General features: G+C 45.2%; 1 protein-coding gene across 2 annotated transcripts in view; it reads right to left on the bottom strand.

The window, feature by feature from the left end:
• The window catches only part of cdc27 (cell division cycle 27), a 172,382-nt gene that overhangs the window by 53,368 nt on the left and 102,206 nt on the right, over positions 1-16,808 (bottom strand). The window lies entirely within an intron of this gene.

Raw genomic sequence — 16,808 nt, 5'->3', positions numbered from 1 at the left:
TCCTTCCTTAGATACGGGACCCAAAACCGCTCACAATACTCCAAATGGGGTCTGACCAGTCTTAGAAGTAAATCCCAGGTCTTGTATTCCAGCCCTCTCCACATGAATACTACCATTGCATTTGCCTTCCTAACTGCCAAATGACCATGCACGTAAACTTTAAGAGAATTGTGAACAAGGGCTCCCAAGTGTCTTTGTGCTTCTGATTTCCAAAGTATTTCCCAATTTAGAAAATAGTCTATGCCTCCATTCCTTCTTCCAAAGTGCATAACCTCACACTTTTCCACATTGTGTTCCATCTGCCACTGTTTGCCCACTCTCCTAGCCTGTCCAAGTCCTTCTGCAGCCCGCCTGCTTCCTCAATACTACCTGTCCCTCTACAGATCTTTGTATCATCTGCAAACTCACCAACAGGGGCAGCACGGTAGCATGGAGGGGCAGCACGGTAGCATGGAGGGGCAGCACGGTAGCATGGTGGTTAGCATCAATGCTTCACAGCTCCAGGGTCCCAGGTTCGATTCCCGGCTGGGTCACTGTCTGTGCGGAGTCTGCACGTCCTCCCCGTGTGTGCGTGGGTTTCCTCCGGGTGCTCCGGTTTCCTCCCACAGTCCAAAGATGTGCGGGTTAGGTGGATTGGCCAGGCTAAATTGCCCTTAGTGTCCTAAAAAAATAATGTTAATGGGGGTTGTTGGGTTACTGGTATAGGGTGGATACGTGGGCTTGAGTAGGGTGATCATTGCTCGGCACAACATTGAGGGCCGAAGGGCCTGTTCTGTGCTGTACTGTTCTAAAAAACAGCGCCTTCAGCTCCTTCTTCCATTAATATATATTGTGAAAAGTTGTGGTCCCAGCACCGACCCTGGAGGAACACCACTAGTCACCGGCTGCCATCCTTCAAAAGACCTCTATCCCAATCTCTGCCTTCTGCCAGTCAGCCAATCCATGCCAGGATCCTGCCTTTAACACCATGTCTTTAACAGTGTTCGATGCGGCACATTTTCAAAGGCCTTCTGGAAATCTAAATAAATCACGTCCACTGTTTCTCCTTTGTCTAACTTCCTTGTTTCTTCCTCAAAGAACTCTAACAGATTTTCAGTGATGGCCACTGCACTCACCTCTGCCCCCTGATCCTCCACAGAGCTCTGGCATCCCACTGGTGTCTTCCGCTCTGAAGACTGATATGAAGTAACTATTCAGTTCCTTTGCCATTTCTTTGTTACCTATTATTACTTCTCCAGCCATATTTTCCAATGGTCCAATGTCTATTTTCGCCTCTCTCTTATCTTTTATATATTGAATAAAACACTTCATATCTTCCTTTATATTACTAGCTAGCACTCATATTTCATCTTCTCCCCCCATTATTGCTTTTTTCGTTATCCTCTATTCGTTTTTAAAAGGCTTCCCAATCTTCTGGCTTCCCATTGATCCTCACCATTTTGTATGCTTTTTCTTTTGCTTTTATGCTGTCCTTGACGTCCCTCATCAGCCACGGATGCCTTGTCTCCCCTTAGCATGTTTCCTCTTCCTTGGGATGAATTTCTGTTGTGCCTCCCAAATAACCCCCAAAACCTCTGATGTTCCACTTTCTTCCCTGCTAGGTTCATTTTCCAATCAACTCTTGCCAGCTCCTCTCTCATGTCTTTGTAGGCACCCTTAATTCATTGTAATACCGTTATATCTGATTGCAGCTTCTCCACTGCAGGGTAAATTCTATATTGTGGTCACTGCTCCCTAAAGGTTCCTTTACCTTAAGTTCCCTGATCAAGTCTGCCTCATCCAAATCACCAAATCCAGAATTGCCTGTTCCCTAGTAGGCTCTGTCACAAGCTGCTCCATAAAAATATCTCTGACATTCCACAAATTCCTTTTCTTGGGATCCACTACCAATCTGATTTTCCCAGTGCACCTGCATATTGAAGTCCCCCCATGATTATTGTAATATTGCCTTTTTTACATGCTTTCTGTATCTCCTAATTTATTTTCTGCTCCACATCCTGACTGCTGCTAGGGGGCCTGTACATAACTCCCATCAGGGTCTTTTTACCTTTGCGATTTCTCAACTCTACCCACAGAGATTCTATGTCTTCTGATCCTATATCGCTCCTTGCTATTGATTTAACTTCATTCCTTACGAACAATGCACAGCTCAGCAGGAGGACCCTCTCTCTGGCGCTTTAAGAAGCTTCCAGCTAGCACATGGAAGTTCCACTGGAAAGTAAAGCAGATATATCAACTCTGCATGGCGATTTAACCCGGGTAAACCATCGGGTTTAGCACACTGGGCTAAATCGCTGGCTTTTAAAGCAGACCAAGGCAGGGCCAGCAGCACGGTTCAATTCCCGTACCAACCTCCCCGAACAGGCGCCGGAATGTGGCGACTAGGGGCTTTTCACAGTAACTTCATTTGGAGCCTACTTGTGACAATAAGCAATTTTCAAAAGGCAGAAAGTAACTTATGCAAACAGTCTCCAGCCAGGTCTGTAAAAGCCTACCTCTGTTTGGAAGGCAGTGCTGAGAGCTCTCCCCTGAAGTCTCTAGAGGTCTGGGAAAGGGCCTTGCACTTTCTCTTTATTAATCCGAGTAATTATAGGCCAGTGAGCTTGACGTCAGAGATAGTGAAATTGTTGGAAAAGATTCTCAGAGATAGGATTTGTGCACATTTGGAAATGAATGGTCTTATTAGCAACAGATAGCATGGTTTTGTATGAGGGTAATCATGTCTAATTTAATTGATTTTTTTGAGGTGGTGATAAAAATGATTGATGAGGGAAGGACTGTGGATGTTGTATTCATGGACTTTAGTGAAGCATTTGACAAGGACCCTCATGGCAGGCTGGTGCAAAAGATTAAATCCCACGGTGGGGCAGGGTTGAACTAGCTCGATGGATTCAGAACTGGCTTGGCCACAGAAGACAGAGGGTAGCAGTGGAAGGGTGTTTTTCCAAATGGAGGTCTGTAACTAGTGGTGTTCTGCAGGGATCCACACTGGGACCTCTGCTGTTTGTAATATATATATATAAATGACTTGGAAGGAACCGTAGCTGGTCTGATGAGCAAGTTTGCAGGCAATACTAAGATTGCTGGAGTTGCGGATAGTGATGAAGATTGTCCGAGAATACAGCTGGCTGCAAAATTGGGCAGAGAAATGGCAGATGGAATTTAACTCGGACAAATGCGAGGTGATGCATTTTGGTAGATCAAATTCAGGTGGGAGCTATAAAATAAATGGCAGAACCATCAGGAGCATAGACACACAGAGAACTGGGCGTGCAGGTCTACAGATCCTTAAAAGAGGCAGCACAGGTGGAAATGGTGGTAACAAAAGCATATGGCATGCTTGCCTTCATAGGATGGAGTATAGAGTATAAAAGCTCAAAAATTATGTTAACAGTTGAACAGAATGCTGGTTAGGCCACATTTGGAATACCATGTCCAATTCTGGTCACTTTACTTCAGAAGGACATGGTGGCTTTGGAGAGAGTTCAGAAAAGGTTTACCAGGATGTTGCCTGGTATGGAGGGTATTAGCTATGAGGAGAGATTGAATAAACTGGGATTGTTCTCCCGAGAGAGAAGGAGGCCGAGGAGCGACCTGATAGAAGTTTATGAAATTATTTGGGATATAAATAGGGAGAACAGTTGGGAGGCTTTTCTTGGGGCGGAAATGACAATTACAAGGGGACACAAGTTCGGGGGATGTTTTTTTTTCTACACAGTGGCTGGTGGCTGTAATAATATGTATATAGTCAGGTTAGTGAAGGGTTAATAATTACATCTCTGTGCAAATCAAACACTAGAGGTCATTACTACTTCTCTCTATTTAAGACAGCCTCTCAGGGAATTCTGCTAATAGCATAAGGAGAAGCATGGTGAAAGCATAAGCTAAGAGTAGACATCGATAGCATGAGGTGAGATCATAGTATAGTTCGTGACTAGATGTAATATTGAGTACGGTAAGACAGATTCAATATAATTTAATTATTATCTGTAGCTCAGTAGAGTGCTCGAACTTCAGTTAATTAGTAGTGTAATAAAAAATAGTTATGTTTCAATCTTTTGATTGGTATATTCTTTGTCAACACTATATCAGGTCATTCTGGAAGAAAGGACAAAGAATACAACATATTACCAATCATGGCAATATAACATGGACCAGGTAACTGCTGAAAATAGGAACATGGAGCAGGAGTAGGCCATCTGGCCCTTCGAACCTGCTCCGCCATTCAATTAGGTCATGGCTGATCTTTTGTGGACTCAGCTCCACTTTCCGGTCCGAACACCATAACCCTTAATTCTGCAAAAAACTATCTCTATCTTAAAAACATTTAATGAAGGAGCCTCAATTGCTACACTGGGCAAGGAATTCCATAGATTAACAACCCTTTGGGTGAAGAAGTTCCTCCTAAACTCAGTCCACTAAACCTCTCCTCATAATCCAACCCCTTCAGCTCTGGGATTAACCTAGTGAATCTCCTCTGCACACCCTCCAACGCCAGTAGGTCCTTTCTCAGGTAAGGAGACCAAAACTGAACACAATACTCCAGGTGTCACCTCACTAACACCGTATACAATTGCAGCATAACCTCCCTAGTCTTAAACTCCATTCCTCCAGCAATGAAGGACAAAATTCCATTTGCCTTCTTAATCACCTGTAAACCAACTTTTTGCGACTCATGCACTAGCACACCCAGGTCTCTCTGCACAGCAGCATGTTTTAATATTTTATTTAAATAATAATCCCTTTTGCTGTTATTCCAACCAAAATGGATAACCTCACATTTGTCAACACTGTATTTCATCTGCCAGACCCTAGCCCATTCACTTAACCTATCTAAATCCCTCTGCAGACTTCCAGTATCCTCTGCACTTTTTGCTTTACCACTCATCTTAGTGTCGTCTGCAAACTTGGACACATTGGACTTGGTCCCCAACTGCTAATCATCTATGTAAATTGTGAACATTTGTGGGCCCAACTCTGATCCCCGAGGGACACCACTAGCTACTGATTGCCAACCAGAGAAACCCCCATTAATCCCCACTCTTTGCTTTCTATTAATTAACCAATTCTCTATCCATGCTACTACTTTACCCTTAATGCCATGCATCAATGTTCTATCTTTATCTTATGCAGCAACCTTTTCTGTGGCACCTTGTCAAAGACCTTCTGGAAATCCAGATAGACCACATCCATTGGCTTCCCATTATCTACTGCACTGGTAATGTCCTCAAAAAAATCCACAAAATTAGTTAGTCACGACCTGCCTTTATGAACCCATGCTGCATCTGCCCAATGGGACAATTTCCATCCAGATGCCTCGCTATTTCTTCCTTGATGGTAGATTCCAGCATCTTCCCTACTACCAAAGTTAAGCTCACTGGCTTATAATTACCCGCTTTCTGCCTACCTCCTTTTTTAAATAGTGTCACTTTTGCCAATTTCAAATCCGCTGGGACCCCCCCTGAGTCTTGTGAATTTTGGTAAATTATCACGAGTGCATTTGCAATTTCCCTAGCCATCTCTTTTAGCACTCTGGGAGGCATTCCATAAGGCCAGGAGACTTGTCTACCTTTAGCTCCATTAGCTTGCCCATCACAACCTCCTGAGTGATAGCAATCATCTCAAGGTCCTCCCCTGTCATAGCTTCATTTCCATGAGTCACTGGCATGTTACCCGTGTCTTCCACTGTGAAGACCGACCCAAAAAACTGTTTAGTTCCTCGGCCATTTCCTCATGTCCCATTATTAAATCTCCCTTCTCATCCTCTAAAGGACCAATATTTACCTTAGCCACTCTTCTTTGTTTTATATATTTGTAGAAACTTTTCCGATCTGTTTTTATATTCTGAGCAAGTTTACTCTCAATCTATCTTACTCTTCTTTATAGCTTTTTTAATAGCTTTCTGTTGCCCCGTAAAGTTTTCCCAGTCCTCTAGTCTCCCACTAATCTTTGCCACTTTGTATGCTTTTTTCTTCAATTTGATACCCTCCCTCATTTCCTTAGATATTCACGGTCGATTTTCCCTCTTTCTACCGTCCTTCCTTTTTGTTGGTGTAAACCTTTGCTGAGCACTGTGAAAAATCGCTTGGAAGGTTCTCCACTGTTCCTCAACTGTTTCACCATAAAGTCTTTGCTCCCAGTCTACCTCTTCTCTCATACCATTGTAATCTCCTTTGTTTAAGCCCAAAACACGAGTGTTTGATTTTACCTTCTCACCCTCCATCTGTATTTTAAATTCCACCATATTGTGATCGCTCCTTCCGAGAGGATCCCTAACTATGAGATCATTAATCAATCCTGTCTCATTACACAGGACCAGATCTAGGAACGCTTGTTCCCTCGTAGGTTCCATTACATACTGTTCTCGGAAACTATCGCGGATACATTCTATAAACTCCTCCTCAAGGCTGCCTTGACTGACCTGGTTAAACCAATCGACATGTAGATTAAAATCCCCCATGATAACTGCTGTACCATTTCTACATGCATCAGTTATTTCTATGTTTATTGCCTGCCCCACCATAATGTTACTATTTGGTGACCTGTAGACTACCCCATGGCCTGTAGACTACTCCTATCAGTGACTTTTTCGCCTTACGATTCCTGATTTCCACCCAAATGGATTCAACCTTATCCTCCATAGCACCGATGTCATCCCTTACTATTGCCCGGATAACAGAGCTACACCACCTCCTATACCATTCACTCTGTCCTTCCGAATAGTTTGATACCCGTGGATATTTAACTGCCAGTCTTGACCATCCTTTAACCATTTTTCAGTTATGGCCACTAAATCATAGTCATTCACGATCATTTGCGCCATCAACCTTATTCCGAATACTACGAGCATTCAGATAAAGTACACTTATGTTGGCTTTTATGCCTCTGTTTTGAATTTTAAGACCTCGATCAGTGACCTCTCCTAAGTTATATTTCCTGTTAACTTTTCTCCTAATTTTCCTTGTCGTTGAACCCATATCTTTATCTAACAACCTGCCGCATCGTTTACCATTTACATTTTTACTTCCCGCTTTATTGCTTTTAGTATTACTGGGCCTATTCACTGAGCTCCCCTCAGTCACTGTACCTTGTACGGTCTCCCTTTTTGATTTTTGACTATGGCTTCTCTGCCTTACACTTTCCCTCTTACTGCCTTTTGTTTCTATCCCTGTTTTACTACCTGCGTTGGTTCCCATCTCCCTGCCACATTAGTTTAAACCCTTCCCAACAGCTCTAGCACCCCCCCCCCCGCCCGGGACATCGGTTCCAGTCCTGCCCAGTATTTGCATCGGTATTCACAGAGAGGGACAAGATGGATGTTGAGGCTAGGGATGGATGTTTAAATACTCTCGGTCAAGTTGTCATACGGAAGGGGGAAGTTTTGGGTATTCTAAAAGACATTAAGGTGGACAAGTCCCCAGGACCGGATGGGATCTATCCCAGGTTACTGAGGGAAGCGAGGGCCGAAATAGCTGGGGCCTTAACAGATATCTTTGTAGCATCCTTGAGCACGGGTGAGGTCCCGGAGGACTGGAGAATTGCTAAAGTTGTCCCTTTGTTTAAGAAGGGTAGCAGGGATAATCCAGGGAATTATAGACCTGTGAGCTTGACGTCAGTGGTAGGCAAACTGTTGGAGAAGATACTGAGGGATAGGATCTATTCACATCTGGAAGAAAATAGACTTATCAGTGATAGGCAGCATGGTTTTGTGCAGGGAAGGTCATGTCTTACAAACCTAATAGAATTCTTTGAGGAAGTGACAAAGTTAATTGATGAGGGAAGGGCTGCAGATGTCGTATACATGGACTTTAGTAAGGCGTTTGATAAGGTTTCCCATGGCAGGTTGATGGAAAAAGTGAAGTCGTATGGGGTTCAGTGTGTACTAGCTAGATGGATAAAGAACTGGCTGGGCAACAGGAGACAGAGAGTAGTGGTGGAAGGGAGTGTCTCAAAATGGAGAAGGCTGACTCGTGGTGTTCCACAGGGATCCGTGCTCGGACCACTGTTGTTTGTGATCTACATAAATGACCAGTAAGGAAGGTATAGGTGGTCTGATTAGCAAGTTTGCAGATGATACTAAGATTGGTGGAGTTGCAGATAGCGAGGAGGACTGTCAGAGAATACAACAAAATATAGATAGATTGGAGAGTTGGGCAGAGAAATGGCAGATGGAGTTCAATCCAGGCAAATGCGAGGTGATGCATTTTGGAAGATCAAATTCAAGAGCGGACTATATGGTCAATGGAAGGGTCTTGGGGAAAACTGATGTGCAGAGAGATCTGGGAGTTCAGGTCCATTGTACCCTGAAGGTGGCAACGCAGGTTGATAGAGTGGTCAAGAAGACATACAGCATGCTTGCCTTCATCGGGCGGGGTATTGAGTACAAGAGTTGGCAGGTCATGTTACAGTTGTATAGGACTTTGGTTCGGCCTCATTTGGAATACTGCGTGCAGTTCTGGTCGCCACATTACCAGAAGGATGTGGATGCTTTGGAGAGGGTGCAGAGGAGGTTCACCAGGATGTTGCCTGGTATGGAGGGTGTTAGCTATGAAGAAAGGTTGAGTAGTTTAGGATTGTTTTCGTTGGAAAGACGGAGGTTGAGGGGGGACCGGATTGAGGTATACAAATTTATGAGAGGTATGGACAGGGTGGATAGCAACAAGCTTTTTCCAAGAGTGGGGGTGTCAGTTACAAGGGGTCACGATTTCAAGGTGAGGGGGGATAGTTTAAGGGAGGTGTGTGGGGAAAGTTTTTTACGCAGAGGGCGGTGGGTGCCTGGAACGCTTTACCAGCGGAGGTGGTAGAGGCGGGCACGATAGCATCATTTCAGAGGCATCTAGACAGGTATATGAACGGGCGGCAACAGAGGGAAGTAGACCTTGGAAAATAGGAGACAGGTTTAGATAAAGGATCTGGGTCGGCGCAGGCTGGGAGGGCCGAAGGGCCTGTTCCTGTGCTGTAATTTTCTTTGTTCTTGTTCTAAACTGGAGGGGCACCAATATCCTGGGTGGGAGGTTTGCAAGAACTATTTGGGAGGGTTTAAACTAGTTTGGCAGGGGGATGGGAACCAGAGCTATGGATCAGAGAATAGGGTAGCTGTTGAACAGGCAGAAATAGTATGCAGCAAGTCTATGAGGAAGGATAGTGAGGAACCATGGTTGACACGAGAGGTTGAATGTCTTGTTAAGAGGAAGAAGGATACTTATGTAAGGCTGAGGAAACAAGATTCAGACAGGGCCATAGAGGTATACAAGATAGCCAGGAGGGAACTGAAAAAAGGGATTAGGAGACCTAAGAGGTGATGAAAAATCTTTGGCAGGTAGGATCAAGGAAAACCCCCAAGGCCTTTTACACATGTGAGAAATATGAGAATGACGAGAGCGAGGGTAGTTCCGATCAAGGACAATAGTGGGAGATTGTGTATCGAGTCTGAAGAAATAGGGGAGGTCTTGAATTAGTACTTTTCTTCAGTATTTACCAATGAGAGGGGCCATATTGTTGGAGAGGACAGTGTGAAACAGACTGGTAAGCTCGAGGAGATACTTGTTTGGAAGGAAGATGTGTTGGGCATTTTGAAAAACTCGAGGATAGACAAGTCCCCCGGGCCTGACGGGATATATCCAAGGATTCTATGGGAAGCAAGAGATGAAATTGCAGAGCTGTTGGCAATGATCTTTTCGTCCTCGCTGTCAACAGGGGTGGTCGGAGAGTGTCGAATGTCGTGCCCGTTCAAAAAAGGGAATAGGGATAAACCTGGGAATTACAGGCCAATTAGTCTTACTTCGGTGGTAGGCAAAGTAATTAAAAGTGTTACTGAGGGATAGGATTTCTGAGCATCTGCAAAGACACTGCTTGATTAGGGAGTCAGCACGGATTTGAGAGAGGGTAGGTCTTGCCTCACAAGTCTAATTGAATTCTTTGGTGAGGTGACCAAGCACGTGGATGAAGGTAAAGCAGTGGATATAGTGTACATGGATTTTAGTAAGGCATTTGATAAGGTTCCCCATGGTAGGCTTATGCAGAAAGTAAGGAGGCATGGGATAGTGGGAAATTTGGCCAGTTGGATAACAAACTGGCTAACCGATAGAAGTCAGAGAGTGGTGGTGGATGGCAAATATTCAGCCTGGAGCCCAGTTACCAGTGGCGTACCGCAGGGATCAGTTCTGGGTCCTCTGCTGTTTGTGATTTTCATTAATGACTTGGATGAGGGAGTTGAAGGGTGGGTCAGTAGATTTGCAGATGATACAAAGATTGGTGGTGTTGTGGATAGTGAGGAGGGCTGTTTTCGGCTGCAAAGAGACATAGATAGGATGCAGAGCTGGGCTGAGAAGTGGCATATGGAGTTTAACCCTGAAAAGTGAGGTTGTCAATTTTGGAAGGACAAATATGAATGCGGCATACAGGGTTAACGGTAGGGTTCTTGGCAATGTGGAGGAGCAGAGAGATCTTGAGGTCTATGTTCATAGATCTTTGAAAGTTGCCACTCAAGTGGATAGAGCTGTGAAGAAAGCCTTGGTGTGCCAGCGTTCATTAGCAGAGGGGTTGAATTTAAGAGCCAGGAGGTGATGCTGCAGCTGTACAAAACCTTGATACGGCCACATTTGGAGTACTTTCTGCAGTTCTGCTCGCCTCATTTTTGGAAGGATGAGGAAGCTTTGGTAGAGGTGCAAAGGAGATTTACCAGGATGTTGCCTTGAATGGAGAGCAGGTCTTGCGAGGAAAGGTTGAGGATGCTAGGCCTTTGCTCATTAGAATGGAGAAGGATGAGGGGCGACTTAATAGCGGTTTATGAGATGATCAGGGGAATAGATAGAGTAGACAGAAACTTTGTCCCCGGGTGGAACAAATCATTACAAGCGGACATAAATTTAAGGTGAATGGTGGAAGATATAGGGGGGGATGTCAGAGGTAAGTTCTTTACCCAGAGAGAGTGGAGGCATGGAATGCACTGCCTGTGGAAGTAGTTGAGTCGGAAACATTAGGGACCTTCAAGCGGCTACTGGATAGGTACATGGATTACGGTAGAATGCTGGGGTGTAGATTAATTTGTTCTTAATCTAGGACAAAAGTTCAGTACAACATCGTGGTCGAAGGGCCTGTTCTGTGCTGTATTTTGCTATGTTTTTTATGATAGACAATTGATAGAGCAAAGTTGCACTCAGTGGAATGGGTTAAAGTGTGTCTGTTTCAATGCAAGGAGTGTCAGGAATAAGGGAGATGAATTTAGAGCATGGATCAGGACTTGGAACTATGATGTTGTGGCCTTTACGGAGACATGGATTTTACAGGGGCAGGAATGGTTGTTAGATGTTCCGGGGTTTAGATGTTATCAGAACAACTGGGAGGGAGGTAAAAGAGGAGGGGGAGTGGCTCTGTTAGTGAGGGAGTGCACCACAGCTGAAGAAAAGGAGGTAGTTGAGAAGGGTTTATCTACTGGGGAGGGGGGGGGGGGGGGGGGGGGAGGGGGGGGAGGGGGGAGAAGAGAGAGAGAGAGAGAGAGAGAGAGAGAGAAGAGAGTCAGAAACAAGAAAGGAGCAGTCACTGGGGGGGACATTTGCTAGTGCTCTTCGGGTGGGGGGGGGGGGGGGTAAACTAATTCAGCAGGGGGATGGGAACCTAAATTGTAGTCCCAGTGTACAGGATGTTGAGAGTAGTGAGGTCAGGGATAGGGTTAAAAGTTCGAAAGAGGGCACCGGCAAGCAAGATGCTGGTTTGAAGTGTGTCTACTTCAACACCAGGAGCATCCGGAATAAGGTGGGTGAATTTGCAGCATGGGTTGGTACCTGGGATGTCGATGTTGTGGCGATTTCGGAGACATGGGTAGAGCAGGGACAGGAATGGTTGTTGCAGGTTCCAGGATTTAGATGTTTCTGTAAGAACAGAGAAGATGGTAAAAGAGGGGGGTGTGTGGCATTGTTAATCAAGGAAAGTATTACGGCGGCAGAAAGGACGTTTGAGGACTCGTCTACTGAGGTAGTATGGGCGTTAGGAACAGGAGAGGAGAGGTCACCCTGTTGGGAGTTGTCTTTTGACATCCGAATAGTTCCAGAGATGTAGAGGAAAGGATAGCAAAGATGATTCTCGACAGGAGCGAGAGTAACAGGGTAGTTGTTATGGGGGACTTTAACTTTCCAAATATTGACTGGAAATACTATAGTTCGAGTACTATAGATGGGTCAGTTTTTGTACAGTGTGTGCAGGAGGGTTTTCTGACACAGTATGTAGACCGGCCAACAAGGGGTGAGGCCACATTGGATTTGGTACTGGGTAATGAACCCGGCCAGGTGTTAGATTTAGATGTAGGTGAGCACTTTGGTGGTAGTGATCACAACTCGGTTATGTTTACTTTAGCAATGGGCAGGGATAGGTATATACCGCAAGGCAAGAATTATAGCTGGGGGAAAGGCAATTATGATACTATTCGGCAAGATGTATAGGATGGGGAAGGAAACTGCAGGGGATGGGTACAATCGAAATGTGGAGCTTTTTCAAGGAACAGCTACTGCGTTTCCTTGATAAGTATGCACCTGTCAGGCAGGGAGGAAGTTGTCGAGCAAGGGAACCGTGGTTTACTAAGGAAGTTGAAGCACTTGTCAAGAGGAAGAGACATGAAGGCTCAGTTAGGGCAATTGAGAGTTACAAGTTAGCCAGGAAGGACCTAAAGGGAGAGTTAAGAAGAGCGAGGAGAGGACACGAAAAGTCGTTGGCGGATAGGATCAAGGAAAACCCTAAGGCTTTCTATAGGTATATCAGGAACAAAAGAATGACTAGAGTAAGATAAGGGCCAATCAAGGATAGTAGTGGAAAGTTGTGTGGAATCAGAGGAGATAGGGGAAGCGTTAAATGGATATTTTTCGTCAGTGTTTACACTGGAGAAAGACAATGCTGTCGAGGAGAATACTCGGGTACAGTCGACCAGGCTAGATGGGATTGAGGTTCACAAGGAGGAGGTGTTAGCAATTTTGGAAAGTGTAAAAATAGATAAGTCCCTTGGGCCAGATGGGATTTATCCTAGGATTCTCTGGGAAGCCAGGGAAGAGATTGCAGAGCCTTTGTCCTTGGTCTTTATGTCGTCTTTGTCGACAGGAATAGTGCCGGAAGACTGGAGGATAGCAAATGTTGTCCCCTTGTTCAAGAAGGGGAGTAGAGACAACCCTGGTAATTATAGACCTGTGAGCCTTACTTCAGTTGTGGGCAAAATGTTGGAAAAGGTTATAAGAGATAGGGTTTATAATCATCTTGAAAAGAACAAGTTGATTAGCGATACTCAACACGGTTTTGTGAAGGGTCGGTCATGCCTCACAAACCTTAGAGTTATTTGAGAAGGTGACCAAACAGGTGGATGAGGGTAAAGCGGTTGATGTGGTGTATATGGATTTCAGTAAGGCGTTTGCTAAGGTTCCCCACGGTAGGCTATTGCAGAAAATACAGAAGTATGGGATTGAAGGTGATTTAGTGGTTTGGATCAGTAATTGGCTAGCTGAAAGAAGTCAGAGGGTGGTGGTTGATGGCAAATGTTCATCCTGGAGTTCAGTTACTAGTGGTGTACCGCAAGAATCTGTTTTGGGGCCACTGCTGTTTGTCATTTTTATAAATGACCTGGAAGAGGGTGTAGAAGGATGGGTTAGTAAATTTGCAGATGACACGAAGGTCGGTGGAGTTGTGGATAGTGCTGAAGGATGTTATAGGTTACAGAGGGGCATAGATAAGCTGCAGAGCTGGGCTGAGAGGTGGCAGATGGAGTTTAATGCGGAAAAGTGTGAGGTGATTCACTTTGGAAGGAGTAACAGGAATGCAGAGTACTGGGCTAATGGCAAGATTCTTGGTAGTGTAGATGAAGAGAGAGATCTCGGCATCCAGGTACATAAATCCCTGAAAGTTGCCACCCAGGTTAATAGGGCTGTTAAGAAGGCATATGGTGTGCTAGCCTTTATCAGTAGGGGGATTGAGTTTCGGAGCCACGAGGTCATGCTGCAGCTGTACAAAACTCTGGTGCGGCCACACCTGGAGTACTGCGTGCAGTTCTGGTCACTACATTATAGGAAGGATGTGGAAGCTTTGGAAAGGATTCAGAGGAGATTTACTAGGATGTTGCCTGGTATGGAGGGAAGGTCTTACGAGGAAAGGCTCAGGGACTTGAGGTTGTTTTCGTTAGAGAGGAGAAGGCTGAGAAGTGACTTAATAGAGACATACAAGATAGTAGGAGGGTTAGATAGGGTGGACAGTGAGAGTCTTTTTCCTCGGATGGTGATGACCAACAAAAGGGGACATAGCTTTAAATTGAGGGGTGGTAGATATAGGACAGATATCAGAGACAGTTTCTTTACTCAGAGAGTAGTAGGGGTGTGGAACGCCCTGCCTGCAACAGTAGTAGACTCGCCAAATTTAAGGGCATTTAAGTGGTCACTGGATAGACATATGGATGAAAATAGAATACTGTAGGTCAGATAGGCTTCAGATGGTTTCACAGGTCGGCGCAACATCGAGGGCCGAAGGGACCGTACTGTGCTGTAATGTTCTATGTTCTACTTTATTGGGAGTTTTCTCAAGACTCCCCAATAGCAGCAGAGAGATAGAGGAAGAGATTGGGCAGCAGATCTTGGAAAAGTGCAGAAATAACATAGTTGTTGTCATGGATGACTTCAACTTCCCTCATTGACTGGAACCTCCTTTTTGCAAATGGTTTGGATTGAGCAGATTTTGTCAGGTGTGTACAGGAAGGATTCCTGACTCAATATGTAGATAGGCCAACTTGGGGGGGGGGGGGGGGGGGGCATATTGGACTTGGTGCTCGGCAATGAACCAGGCCAGGTGCCAGGTGGGAGAGCATTTCGGTGATAGTGACCGTAACTCCTTGACCTTTACCATAGTCATAGAGAGGGATAGGAACACACAGTATGGGAAGATATTTAATTGGGGGAGGGGAAATTATACTGCCATTAGACAGGAGCTGAGCATAAAGTGGGAACAATTGTTCTTGGGGAAATACAGAACAGTAATGTGGTGGTTGTTTAAGGAGCACCTGCTGCGAGTGCTGGATAGTTTTGTCCCACTGAGACAAGGAAGGAATGGTAAGGTGAAGGAGCCTTGGATGACAAGAAAAATGGAGCTTCTAGTCAAGAGGAAGGAAGCTTATGTAAGGTTGATGAAGCAAGGATCTGACTCGGTTCCAGAGAGTTACAAGGTAGCCAGGCAGGAACTCAAAAATGGACTGAGGAGCGCGTGACGGGGGCATGAAAAAGCTCTGGCGGGAAGGATTAGGGACAACCCCAAGGCGTTCTCCATTTATCTGCGAAATAAGAGGATGATCAGAGTGAGAGTAGGGCCGATCAGGAATACTGGAGGGGACTTGTGCCTAGAGTCCGAGGAGATGGGGCAGGCCCTCAATAAATATTTTGCTTCAGTATTCACTAGAGAGGGACCTTGTTGCTCGTGAGTACAGTGTGAACCAAGTTAATAGACTCAAACAGGTTGATATTAAAAAGGAGGATGTGCTGGAAATTTTGAAAAGCAGCAGGATAGCTAAATCCCCTGGGTCTGACAGGATATACCCACGGTTACGACAGGAAGCGAGGGAGGAGATTGCTGCGCCGTTGGCAATGTTCTTTGCGTAGTCACTCTCCAGTGGATTAGTACCGGATGACTGGAGGGAGGAGAATGTTGTTCCCCTGTTCAAGAAAGGGAATAGGGAAATCCCTGGGAGTTACAGACCCATTAGTCTTGCGTCTGTGGTGAGCAAAATATTGGAAAGGATTCTGAGAGATAGGATTTATGATTATTTAGAAAAATATAGTTTGATTAAAGATAGTCAGCATGGCTTTGTGAGGGGTAGGTCATACCTCACAAGCCTCATTGAATTCTTTGAGGATGTGACGAGACACATTGATGAAGGTCGGGCAGTGGATGTGGTGTATATGGATTTCAGTAAGGCATTTGATAAGGTCCCCCTTGGTAGGCTCATTCAGAAAGTTAGGGGGCATGGGATACAGGGAAATTTGGCTGTCTGGATACAGAATTAGCTGGCCTAAAGAAGACAGCGAGTGGTAGTGGACGAAAAGTATTCCGTGACCAATGGTGGCCCACAAGGATGTGTTCTGGGACCTCTGCTCTTTGTGAGTTTTATAAATGACTTGGATGAGGAAGTGGAAGGGTTGGTTAGTAAGTTTGCCGATGACACGGAGATTGGGGAAGTTATAGATAGTGTTGAGGGTTGCTGTAGGTTACAACAGGACACTGACAGGATGCAGAGCAGGGCTGAGAAGTGGCAAGTGGCGTTCAACCTTGATAAATGTGAAGTGATTCATTTTGGAAGGTCGAATTTGAATCCTGAATACAGGGTTAAAGGCAGGAAGGATGGAGGGATCTAGTGGTCCACATACATAGATCCCTCAAAGTTGCCACCCAGGTTGATAGGGTTGTCAAGAAGGCGTATGGTGTGTTGTCTTTCATTAACAGGGGGATTGAGTTTAACAGGGGGATGGAGTTTAAGAGCCGCGAGGTTTTGCTGCAGCTTTATAAAACCTTGTTAGACCACACTTGGAATAGTGTGTCCAGTTCTGGTCACCTCATTATCGGAAGGATGTGGATGCTTTGGAGAGGGTGCAGAGGAGATTTACCAGGATGCTGCCAGGACTGGAGGGCATATCTTATGAACAAAGGTTGAGGGAGCTAGGGCTTTTCTCACTGGAGCAAAGAAGGCAGAGAGGTGACTTGATAGATGTGTACAAGGTGATAAGAGGCATGGATAGAGTGGATAGCCAGAGACTTTTCTCGCAGGAAATGGCCGTCATGAGGCGACATAATTTTAC

Source organism: Scyliorhinus canicula, chromosome 19 (genome assembly GCF_902713615.1).
Source record: "Scyliorhinus canicula chromosome 19, sScyCan1.1, whole genome shotgun sequence".
In the NCBI taxonomy this organism is placed as follows: Eukaryota; Metazoa; Chordata; class Chondrichthyes; order Carcharhiniformes; family Scyliorhinidae; genus Scyliorhinus; species Scyliorhinus canicula.
The sequence above is the reverse complement of the archived record's forward strand: the minus strand, read 5'-3'. Positions and strand labels throughout refer to the sequence as shown.